Source organism: Chiloscyllium punctatum, unplaced genomic scaffold (assembly GCF_047496795.1).
Source record: "Chiloscyllium punctatum isolate Juve2018m unplaced genomic scaffold, sChiPun1.3 scaffold_538, whole genome shotgun sequence".
In the NCBI taxonomy this organism is placed as follows: domain Eukaryota; kingdom Metazoa; phylum Chordata; class Chondrichthyes; order Orectolobiformes; family Hemiscylliidae; genus Chiloscyllium; species Chiloscyllium punctatum.
The window spans coordinates 17,501-30,000 of NW_027310272.1; positions in this window are offsets into that span (position 1 = coordinate 17,501).

Here is a 12,500-nt window from a genome sequence, read left to right on the forward strand (position 1 = left end):
TAACCACTGACACTTAGAATATTTTCGGGTCGGTACAAATCAGTAACCACTGACACTTAGAATATTTTCGGGTTGGTATAAATCAGTAACCACTGACACTTAGAATTTTTTCGAGTTGGTATAAATCAGTAACCACTGACACTTAGAATTTTTTCGGGTTGGTATAAATCAGTAACCACCGACACTTAGAATATTTTCGGGTTGGTATAAATCAGTAACCACCGACACTTAGAATTTTTTCGGCTCAGTAGAAATCAGTAACCAAGCGCATTTTTGAATTGGTTACTGATTTCTCCGTTCGAGTTGCGGCTGCGGTTGGCTTCAAATAGTGGTGGGGGCTTAATTATCGCCGAGGGGAGCATGTCCCGGTGGTGTGGCCGAGGATGGAGTGCCTTTTGAAGGGGGTGTTTCTGAATTTGGACCCTTTTTGAGTTGCATGGCCGGATGGGTGTGGTTTTGAAGGGTGTGTCTGTCTGGAGTGGCACCGGCGTTGGTGTGAGGCTGAGGGTGGGCGTTCGGTTCCTGGTTAGGGATAGGGAAAGGGTGAGACTTAGCTTTAGTGCTCGTGCCCCCGATTTTGGTAATGTTTGACGTCAATTTTCCAAGGAGGCGAATGCAAGGCTTCAGAGGGACTTTGAGTGTTCGGGGGCGGGGTAGCTCAGCCGGATTTGCCCCGGCGGTTCTGCGGACGGTGTTGACTTCGAGGGCGGACCGGCCCCCGTGTTCAGTCCGAATATCGTGCATTGTTAACGGCGGGAAGTGTTCCAAAAGGGAATGGGATTGAATGTGACTGCTGAAGCCGACTTTGAGACCTGTAACGCGGGTAGCTCAGCCGGATTTGACCCGGCGGTTCTGGCGACGGTCTCGCCTTCGAGGGGGGAGCGCCCCGCGTGTTCAGGCCGAATTTTGTGCATTTCCATCGGCGGGAAGAGGTCCAAACGGGAATGGGATTGAATGTGACTGCTGAAGCCGACATTGAGACCTCTAACGCGGGTAGCTCGGCAGGATTTGACCCGGCGGTTCTGCCGAAGGTCTCACCTTCGAGGGGGGAGCGTCCCGCGTGTTCAGGCCGAATATCGTGCATTGTTAACGGCGGGAAGTGTTCCAAAAGGGAATGGGATTGAATGTGACTGCTGAAGCCGACATTGAGACCTCTAACGCGGGTAGCTCGGCCGGATTTGACCCGGCGGTTCTGGCGACGGTCTCGCCTTCGAGGGGGGAGCGTCCCGCGTGTTCAGGCCGAATTTTGTGCATTTCCATCGGCGGGAAGAGGTCCAAACGGGAATGGGATTGAATGTGACTGCTGAAGCCGACATTGAGACCTCTAACGCGGGTAGCTCGGCCGGATTTGACCCGGCGGTTCTGCCGAAGGTCTCACCTTCGAGGGGGGAGCCTCCCGCGTGTTCAGGCCGAATTTTGTGCATTTCCATCGGCGGGAAGAGGTCCAAACGGGAATGGGATTGAATGTGACTGCTGAAGCCGACATTGAGACCTCTAACGCGGGTAGCTCGGCCGGATTTGACCCGGCGGTTCTGCCGAAGGTCTCACCTTCGAGGGGGGAGCGCCCACCGTGTACAGGCCGATTTTCATGCATTTCCAACCGTGGGAAGGGGTCCGAAAGGGGATGGGGGTGAACGTGACTGCTCAACCCGACTTTGAGACCTGTAACGCGGGTAGCTCAGCCGGATTTGACCCGGCGGTTCTGGCGACGGTCTCGCCTTCGAGGGGGGAGCGTCCCGCGTGTTCAGGCCGAATTTTGTGCATTTCCATCGGCGGGAAGAGGTCCAAACGGGAATGGGATTGAATGTGACTGCTGAAGCCGACATTGAGACCTCTAACGCGGGTAGCTCGGCAGGATTTGACCCGGCGGTTCTGCCGAAGGTCTCACCTTCGAGGGGGGAGCGCCCACCGTGTACAGGCCGATTTTCATGCATTTCCAACCGTGGGAAGGGGGCCGAAAGGGGATGGGGGTGAATGTGACTGCTCAACCCGACTTTGAGGCATCTAACCCGGGTAGCTCAGCCGGGTTTGACCCGGCGGTTCTGCCGACGGCCTCGCCTTCGAGGGGGGAGCGTCCCCCGTGTACAGGCCGATTTTCATGCATTTCGAACCGTGGGAAGTGGCCCAAAAGGGGATGGGAGTGAATGTGACTGCTCAACCCGACTTTGGCGCTTCCGAGCCGGGTAGCTCAGCCGGGTTTGACCCGGCGGTTCTGCCGACGGTCTCGTCTTCGAGGCGGGTGCCTCCCCCGTGTACAGGCCGATTTTCATGCATTTCGTACCGTGGGAAGCGGTCCAAAAGGGAATGGGGGTGGACGTGACTGCTCATACCGACATCGAGACTTGTAAGCCGTGTAGCTCGGCCGGGTTTGATCCGGCGGGTCTGCCGACGGTCTCGTCTTCGAGAGGGGGGCCTCCCCCGTGTACAGGCCGATTTTCGTGCATTTCCAACGGTGGGAAGAGGTTCATAAGGGGATGGGGGTGAATGTGACTGCTCAACCCGACTCTGAGGCTTCTAACCCGGGTAGCTCGGCCGGGTTTGACCCGGCGGTTCTGCCGTCGGTCTCGCCTTCGAGAGGGGCGCCTCCCCCGTGTACAGGCCGATTTTCGTGCATTTCCAACGGTGGGAAGTGGTCCAAAAGGGGATGGGGGTGAATGTGACTGCTCAACCCGACTTTGAGGCTTCTAACCCGGGTAGCTCGGCCGGGTTTGACCCGTCGATTCTGCCGATGGTCTCGTTTTGGAGGGGGGAGCCTCCCCCGTGTTCAGTCCGATTTTCGTGCATTTCGAACCGTGGGAAGTGGCCCAAAAGGGGATGGGAGTGAATGTGACTGCTCATACCGACCTTGGCGCTTCCGACCCGGGTAGCTCAGCCGGGTTTGACCCGGCGGTTCTGCCGACGGTCTCGTCTTCGAGGCGGCTCCCTCCCCCGTGTACAGGCCGATTTTCATGCATTTGCAACGGTGGGAAGTTGCCCAAAAGGGGATGGGAGTGAATGTGACTGCTCAACCCGACTTTGGCGCTTCCGAGCCTGGTAGCTCAGCCGGGTTTGAACCGGCGGTTCTGCCGACGGTCTCGTCTTCGAGGCGGCTCCCTCCCCCGTGTACAGGCCGATTTTCGTGCATTTCGAACCGTGGGAAGTGGTCCAAAAGGGAATGGGGGTGGACGTGACTGCTCAACCCGACTCTGAGGCTTCTAACCCGGGTAGCTCGGCCGGGTTTGATCCGGCGGTTCTGCCGACGGTCTCGTCTTCGAGGCCGGTGCCTCCCCCGTGTACAGGCCGATATTCGTGCATTTCCAACGGTGGGAAGTGGTCCAAAAGGGAATGGGGGTGGACGTGTCTGCTCATACCGACTTTGAGACTTGTAAGCCGGGTAGCTCAGCCGGGTTTGTTCCGGCGGTTCTGCCGACGGTCTCGTCATCGAGGGGGGAGCCTCCCCCGTGTCCAGGCCGATTTTCATGCATTTCCAACCGTGGGAAGTGGTCCAAAAGGGAATGGGGGTGAATGTGACTGCTCATACCGACTTTGAGACTTTTAAGCCGGGTAGCTCAGCCGGGTTTGACCCGGCGGTTCTGCCGACGGTCTCGCCTTCGAGGGGGGAGCGTCCCCCGTGTTCAGGCCGAATTTTGTGCATTTCGAACCGTGGGAAGTTGCCCAAAAGTCGATGGGAGTGAATGTGACTGCTCAACCCGACTTTGGCGCTTCCGAGCCGGGTAGCTCAGCCGGGTTTGACCCGGCGGTTCTGCCGACGGTCCCGCCTTCGAGGGCGGACCCTCCCCCGTGTACAGGCCGATTTTCGTGCATTTCCAACGGTGGGAAGAGGTCCAAAAGGGGATGGGAGTGAACGTGACTGCTCAACCCGACTCTGAGGCTTCTAACCCGGGTAGCTCGGCCGGGTTTGACCCGTCGATTCTGCCGATGGTCTCGTTTTGGAGGGGGGAGCCTCCCCCGTGTTCAGTCCGATTTTCGTGCATTTCGAACCGTGGGAAGTGGCCCAAAAGGGGATGGGAGTGAATGTGACTGCTCATACCGACTTTGGCGCTTCCGAGCCTGGTAGCTCAGCCGGGTTTGATCCGGCGGTTCTGCCGACGGTCTCGTCTTCGAGGCGGCTCCCTCCCCCGTGTACAGGCCGATTTTCATGCATTTGCAACGGTGGGAAGTTGCCCAAAAGGGGATGGGAGTGAATGTGACTGCTCAACCCGACTTCGAGACTTGTAAGCCGGGTAGCTCAGCCGGGTTTGACCCGGCGGTTCTGCCGACGGTCTCGCCTTCGAGGGGGGAGCCTCCCCCGTGTACAGGCCGATTTCCGTGCATTTCCAACGGTGGGAAGAGGTTCAAAAGGGGATGGGAGTGAATGTGACTGCTCAACCCGACTCTGAGGCTTCTAACCCGGGTAGCTCGGCCGGGTTTGATCCGGCGGTTCTGCCGACGGTCTCGTCTTCGAGGCGGGTGCCTCCCCCGTGTACAGGCCGATTTTCATGCATTTCGTACCGTGGGAAGCGGTCCAAAAGGGGATGGGAGTGAACGTGACTGCTCATACCGACTTTGGCGCTTCCGAGCCGGGTAGCTCAGCCGGGTTTGACCCGGCGGGTCTGCCGACGGTCTCGCCTTCGAGGGGGGAGCGTCCCCCGTGTTCAGGCCGAATCTTGTGCATTTCGAACCGTGGGAAGTTGCCCAAAAGTCGATGGGAGTGAACGTGACTGCTCAACCCGACTTTGAGACTTGTAAGCCGGGTAGCTCAGCCGGGTTTGACCCGGCGGTTCTGCCGACGGTCTCGTCTTCGAGGCCGGTGCCTCCCCCGTGTACAGGCCGATTTTCGTGCATTTCCAACGGTGGGAAGTGGTCCAAAAGGGAATGGGGGTGGACGTGTCTGCTCATACCGACTTTGAGACTTGTAAGCCGGGTAGCTCAGCCGGGTTTGTTCCGGCGGTTCTGCCGACGGTCTCGTCATCGAGGGGGGAGCCTCCCCCGTGTCCAGGCCGATTTTCATGCATTTCCAACCGTGGGAAGTGGTCCAAAAGGGAATGGGGGTGAATGTGACTGCTCATACCGACTTTGAGACTTTTAAGCCGGGTAGCTCGGCCGGGTTTGACCCGGCGGTTCTGCCGTCGGTCTCGCCTTCGAGGCGGGTGCCTCCCCCGTGTACAGGCCGATTTTCGTGCATTTCGAACCGTGGGAAGTGGTCTAAAAGTCGATGGGAGTGAACGTGACTGCTCAACCCGACTTTGAGACTTGTAAGCCGGGTAGCTCAGCCAGGTTTGACCCGGCGGTTCTGCCGACGGTCTCGCCTTCGAGGGCGGACCCTCCCCCGTGTACAGGCCGGTTTTCGTGCATTTCGAACCGTGGGAAGTGATCCAAAAGGGAATGGGGGTGAACGTGACTGCCCAACCCGGCTTTGAGACTTGTAAGCCGGGTAGCTCAGCCGGGTTGGACCCGGCGGTTCTGCCGACGGTCTCGACTTCGAGGCGGGTGCCTCCCCCGTGTACAGGCCGATTTTCATGCATTTGCAACGGTGGGAAGTTGCCCAAAAGTCGATGGGAGTGAATGTGACTGCTCAACCCGACTTCGAGACTTGTAAGCCGGGTAGCTCAGCCGGGTTTGACCCGGCGGTTCTGCCGACGGTCTCGCCTTCGAGGGGGGAGCCTCCCCCGTGTACAGGCCGATTTTCGTGCATTTCCAACGGTGGGAACAGGTTCAAAAGGGGATGGGAGTGATTGTGACTGCTCAACCCGACTCTAGGGCTTCTAACCCGGGTAGCCCGGCCGGGTTTGACCCGGCGGTTCTGCCGACGGTCTCGTCTTCGAGGCGGGTGCCTCCCCCGTGTACAGGCCGATTTTCATGCATTTCGTACCGTGGGAAGTGGTCCAAAAGGGAATGGGGGTGGACGTGTCTGCTCATACCGACTTTGAGACTTGTAAGCCGGGTAGCTCAGCCGGGTTTGTTCCGGCGGGTCTGCCGACGGTCTCGTCTTCGAGAGGGGGGCCTCCCCCGTGTACAGGCCGATTTTCGTGCATTTCCAACGGTGGGAACAGGTTCAAAAGGGGATGGGAGTGAATGTGACTGCTCAACCCGACTCTGAGGCTTCTAACCCGGGTAGCTCGGCCGGGTTTGACCCGGCGGTTCTGCCGTCGGTCTCGCCTTCGAGAGGGGGGCCTCCCCCGTGTACAGGCCGATTTCCGTGCATTTCCAACGGTGGGAAGAGGTTCAAAAGGGGATGGGGGTGAATGCGACTGCTCAACCCGACTCTGAGGCTTCTAACCCGGGTAGCCCGGCCGGGTTTGACCCGGCGGGTCTGCCGACGGTCTCGTCTTCGAGGCGGGTGCCTCCCCCGTATACAGGCCGATTTTCATGCATTTCGAACCGTGGGAAGTGGTCCAAAAGGGAATGGGGGTGGACGTGTCTGCTCATACCGACTTTGAGACTTGTAAGCCGGGTAGCTCAGCCGGGTTTGTTCCGGCGGTTCTGCCGACGGTCTCGTCTTCGAGGCGGGTGCCTCCCCCGTGTACAGGCCGATTTTCGTGCATTTGCAACGGTGGGAAGTTGCCCAAAAGTCGATGGGAGTGAATGTGACTGCTCAACCCGACTCTGAGGCTTCTAACCCGGGTAGCCCGGCCGGGTTTGACCCGGCGGTTCTGCCGTCGGTCTCGCCTTCGAGGGCGGAGCCTCCCCCGTGTACAGGCCGATTTTCGTGCATTTCAAACCGTGGGAAGTGGTCTAAAAGTCGATGGGAGTGAACGTGACTGCTCAACCCGACTTTGAGACTTGTAAGCCGGGTAGCTCAGCCAGGTTTGACCCGGCGGTTCTGCCGACGGTCTCGCCTTCGAGGGCGGACCCTCCCCCGTGTACAGGCCGGTTTTCGTGCATTTCGAACCGTGGGAAGTGATCCAAAAGGGAATGGGGGTGAACGTGACTGCCCAACCCGGCTTTGAGACTTGTAAGCCGGGTAGCTCAGCCGGGTTGGACCCGGCGGTTCTGCCGACGGTCTCGACTTCGAGGCGGGTGCCTCCCCCGTGTACAGGCCGATTTTCGTGCATTTGCAACGGTGGGAAGTTGCCCAAAAGTCGATGGGAGTGAATGTGACTGCTCAACCCGACTCTGAGGCTTCTAACCCGGGTAGCCCGGCCGGGTTTGACCCGGCGGTTCTGCCGTCGGTCTCGCCTTCGAGGCGGGTGCCTCCCCCGTGTACAGGCCGATTTTCGTGCATTTCGAACCGTGGGAAGTGGTCTAAAAGTCGATGGGAGTGAACGTGACTGCTCAACCCGACTTTGAGACTTGTAAGCCGGGTAGCTCAGCCAGGTTTGACCCGGCGGTTCTGCCGACGGTCTCGCCTTCGAGGGCGGACCCTCCCCCGTGTACAGGCCGGTTTTCGTGCATTTCGAACCGTGGGAAGTGATCCAAAAGGGAATGGGGGTGAACGTGACTGCCCAACCCGGCTTTGAGACTTGTAAGCCGGGTAGCTCAGCCGGGTTGGACCCGGCGGTTCTGCCGACGGTCTCGACTTCGAGGCGGGTGCCTCCCCCGTGTACAGGCCGATTTTCATGCATTTGCAACGGTGGGAAGTTGCCCAAAAGTCGATGGGAGTGAATGTGACTGCTCAACCCGACTTCGAGACTTGTAAGCCGGGTAGCTCAGCCGGGTTTGACCCGGCGGTTCTGCCGACGGTCTCGCCTTCGAGGGGGGAGCCTCCCCCGTGTACAGGCCGATTTTCGTGCATTTCCAACGGTGGGAACAGGTTCAAAAGGGGATGGGAGTGATTGTGACTGCTCAACCCGACTCTAGGGCTTCTAACCCGGGTAGCCCGGCCGGGTTTGACCCGGCGGTTCTGCCGACGGTCTCGTCTTCGAGGCGGGTGCCTCCCCCGTGTACAGGCCGATTTTCGTGCATTTCGTACCGTGGGAAGTGGTCCAAAAGGGAATGGGGGTGGACGTGTCTGCTCATACCGACTTTGAGACTTGTAAGCCGGGTAGCTCAGCCGGGTTTGACCCGGCGGTTCTGCCGACGGTCTCGCCTTCGAGGGGGGAGCCTCCCCCGTGTTCAGTCCGATTTTCGTGCATTTCCCACGGTGGGAAATGGTATCTTTCATTACGGGGACAAGGGTCTGAAGCGGTGAAGTCAGTAACCGGCATAGTTAAGGAAAGGGTTCGAATTTTCTCAACAGTACGAAAAAAGTGAGCAGGGAAGCTAGAGAAGGTGTCAGTGAGTCCGAAACGAGTGAACCGCAAAACTTAGGGAAATGCCCGAAAGCGTTTTAAAGGGTGAAATCGGGAACGAGGAAATGATGGGAAAGTGCCTGAAAGTGCTAAATGAGTAAACAGAAAAACGAAGAAAAATGTTTGAAAAGAAGAAGTGAGTAACCAGGAAAACTTAGAAAAATGTTCAAAACGAAGAAATCAGTAACCAGGAAAACTTAGAAAAATGATCAAAAAGAAGAAATGAGTAACCAGGAAAACTTAGAAAAATGTTTAAAAAGAAGAAATCAGTAACCAGGAAAACTTAGGAAAATGTTTAAAAAGAAGAAATCAGTAACCAGAAAAACTGCGAAAAATGTTTAAAAAGAAGAAATGAGTAACCAGAAAAACTTAGAAAAATGTTTAAAAAGAAGAAATCAGTAACCAGGAAAACTTAGAAAAATGTTTAAAAAGAAGAAATCAGTAACCAGGAAAACTTAGAAAAATGTTTAAAAAGAAGAAATCAGTAACCAGGAAAACTTAGAAAAATGTTATAAAAGAAGAAGTGAGTAACCAGAAAAACTTAGAAAAATGTTTAAAAAGAAGAAATCAGTAACCAGAAAAACTGCGAAAAATGTTTAAAAAGAAGAAATCAGTAACCAGACAAACTGCGAAAAATGTTTAAAAAGAAGAAATCAGTAACCAGGAAAACTTAGAAAAATGTTTAAAAAGAAGAAGTGAGTAACCAGAAAAACTTAGAAAAATGTTTAAAAAGAAGAAATCAGTAACCAGGAAAACTTAGAAAAATGTTTAAAAAGAAGAAATCAGTAACCAGGAAAACTTAGAAAAATGTTTAAAAAGAAGAAATCAGTAACCAGGAAAACTTAGAAAAATGTTTAAAAAGAAGAAATCAGTAACCAGAAAAACTGCGAAAAATGTTTAAAAAGAAGAAATCAGTAACCAGAAAAACTTAGAAAAATGTTTAAAAAGAAGAAGTGAGTAACCAGAAAAACTTAGAAAAATGTTTAAAAAAGAAGAAATCAGTAACCAGAAAAACGGCGAAAAATGTTTAAAAAGAAGAAATCAGTAACCAGACAAACTGCGAAAAATGTTTAAAAAGAAGAAATCAGTAACCAGAAAAACTTAGAAAAATGTTTAAAAAGAAGAAATCAGTAACCAGAAAAACTTAGAAAAATGTTTCAAAAGAAGAAGTGAGTAACCAGAAAAACTTAGAAAAATGTTTAAAAAGAAGAAGTGAGTAACCAGAAAAACTTAGAAAAATGTTTAAAAAGAAGAAATCAGTAACCAGAAAAACTTAGAAAAATGTTTAAAAAGAAGAAATCAGTAACCAGAAAAACTGCGAAAAATGTTTAAAAAGAAGAAATCAGTAACCAGGAAAACTTAGAAAAATGTTTAAAAAGAAGAAATGAGTAACCAGGAAAACTTAGAAAAATGTTTAAAAAGAAGAAATGAGTAACCAGGAAAACTTAGAAAAATGTTTAAAAAGAAGAAATCAGTAACCAGAAAAACTTAGAAAAATGTTTAAAAAGAAGAAATCAGTAACCAGAAAAACGGCGAAAAATGTTTAAAAAGAAGAAATGAGTAACCAGAAAAACTTAGAAAAATGTTTAAAAAGAAGAAATGAGTAACCAGAAAAACTTAGAAAAATGTTTAAAAAGAAGAAATCAGTAACCAGAAAAACGGCGAAAAATGTTTAAAAAGAAGAAATCAGTAACCAGAAAAACTTAGAAAAATGTTTAAAAAGAAGAAGTGAGTAACCAGAAAAACTTAGAAAAATGTTTAAAAAGAAGAAATGAGTAACCAGAAAAACTTAGAAAAATGTTTAAAAAGAAGAAATGAGTAACCAGAAAAACTTAGAAAAATGTTTAAAAAGAAGAAATCAGTAACCAGAAAAACGGCGAAAAATGTTTAAAAAGAAGAAATCAGTAACCAGAAAAACGGCGAAAAATGTTTAAAAAGAAGAAATCAGTAACCAGACAAACTGCGAAAAATGTTTAAAAAGAAGAAATCAGTAACCAGAAAAACTTAGAAAAATGTTTAAAAAGAAGAAATCAGTAACCAGGAAAACTTGGAAAAAAACACTTAGAAAAATTTTCAGCAAAGTGTGAAAAATATTCTAAGTGTCAGCGGAGGAAAATGCTGAAGCATCGGGAAAGATTCGCAAACTTACACCGAACATGTGCTCCGAAGTGCCGGAGGAATTGGGTGAATTGAGCCCGGCAAATGGCCAGCTGTCGTTTTGTGCCTGCAGCCCGAAAACTTTAACTTTGTCTGTCGCGGAAGTCCGGACCGAGAAAAATCCAAACGGTTTTGACCGGACCGAGTTCCAGACCGATGCAGTCAAATTTGGAATTCAGACCCATTCAGTGCCACTTGTAGTTTTTCCGCAGTGAGGTTGGCGGGGTACCCGGAGATATATGGGAACACGATTTTTAGAACAAAATGGCGGCGCGGGACCGTTCTGAAAGGCATCCGAAAAACGGTTCCACGGGCATAGCACTTTAATGACAGGTATGAGTGCATGCCGGAGAGCTCTTGGAAGTCGAATTTTTGACACTTTGTCAATTTTTTGACAGATTTGACAAACTCTTTCTGTCTGTTCTAAGAGTCAGTCAGAGACTTGTGCGGCGGTCTTTTGACACTATTGGAGGGCGGGCAAACCCCACGTTGACTCCGGCCGTCCCTCCACAGGCGCTCGTGTCCAAAATGAAGGCGAGAGACGCGAGTGGCCTGGTTCCCTTGGGTGTTGCCAAGAAGGCTGCGGGCTGACCGTTGCCTGAGCACTCCCTAAAGCCTCTTGTGATGAGAGCAGACCTCGCCTGCCGCACGACCGGCTCTGGGAGTCGTTGGGCCGCTATTTGTGAATAGTCTGGTCCTCCTCTGCCACCCGGACAAGCGCGATGGCTCTGCCGCCCTGCGGTGCTCGTCACCCAGGTTTGGGGAACACGATACTCGTAACAAAAATAAAAGGCGGCTCGGGACCTGCAGGCGAAAGGGGTCCCGTGGTGCTAAGCACGTCGACTTCGGGTCTCGGTGCAAGCCGGAGAGCTCACGGAAGTCTAAAGTTTTCGGCACGTGGTCGAATCTTTTCAAAGGCTTACCCGGCTCTTTCCGTCCATTCTGAGAGTAAGTCAGAGGCCGGTGCGGAGGTCTCTTGACAATCGGAGGGGGTGGTGGCCCTCCGCAGGCGCTCGTGTCGAAAATGAAGGCGAGAGACGCGAGTGGCCTGGTTCCCCTGGGTGTTGCCAGGAAGGCTGCGGGCTGACCCTTGCCTGAGCACTCCCTAAAGCCTCTTGTGATGAGAGCAGACCTCGCGCGCCGCACGACCGGCTCTGGGAGTCGTTGGGCCGCTATCTGTGAATAGTCTGGTCCTCCTCTGCCACCCGGCCAAGTGCGATGGCTCTGCCGCCCTGCGGTGCTCGTCACGCAGGTATGGGGCACACGATGCTCGTAACAGCAAATAAAGGCGGCTCGGGACCTGCAGGCGAAAGGGGTCCCGTGGTGCTTAGCACGTCGACTTCGGGTCTCGGTGCAAGCCGGAGAGCTCACGGAAGTCTAAAGTTTTCGGCACGTGGTCGAATCTTTTGAAAGGCTTACCCGGCTCTTTCCGTCCATTCTGAGAGTCAGTCAGAGGCCGGTGCGGCGGTCTATTGACGACCGGAGGCTCCCATGGGTGTTGCGATGAGGGTGGAGGGCACAGAACCTTGCCTTAGCACTCCCTAATAAAGCCTCTTGTGAAGAGAGCAGACCTCGCGCGCCGCACGACCGGCTCTGGGAGTCGTTGGGCCGCTATCTGTGAATAGTCTGGTCCTCCTCTGCCACCCGGCCAAGTGCGATGGCTCTGCCGCCCTGCGGTGCTCGTCACGCAGGTATGGGGCACACGATGCTCGTAACAGCAAATAAAGGCGGCTCGGGACCTGCAGGCGAAAGGGGTCCCGTGGTGCTTAGCACGTCGACTTCGGGTCTCGGTGCAAGCCGGAGAGCTCACGGAAGTCTAAAGTTTTCGGCACGTGGTCGAATCTTTTGAAAGGCTTACCCGGCTCTTTCCGTCCATTCTGAGAGTCAGTCAGAGGCCGGTGCGGCGGTCTATTGACGACCGGAGGCTCCCATGGGTGTTGCGATGAGGGTGGAGGGCACAGAACCTTGCCTTAGCACTCCCTAATAAAGCCTCTTGTGAAGAGAGCAGACCTCGCGCGCCGCACGACCGGCTCTGGGAGTCGTTGGGCCGCTATCTGTGAATAGTCTGGTCCTCCTCTGCCACCCGGCCAAGTGCGATGGCTCTGCCGCCCTGCGGTGCTCGTCACGCAGGTA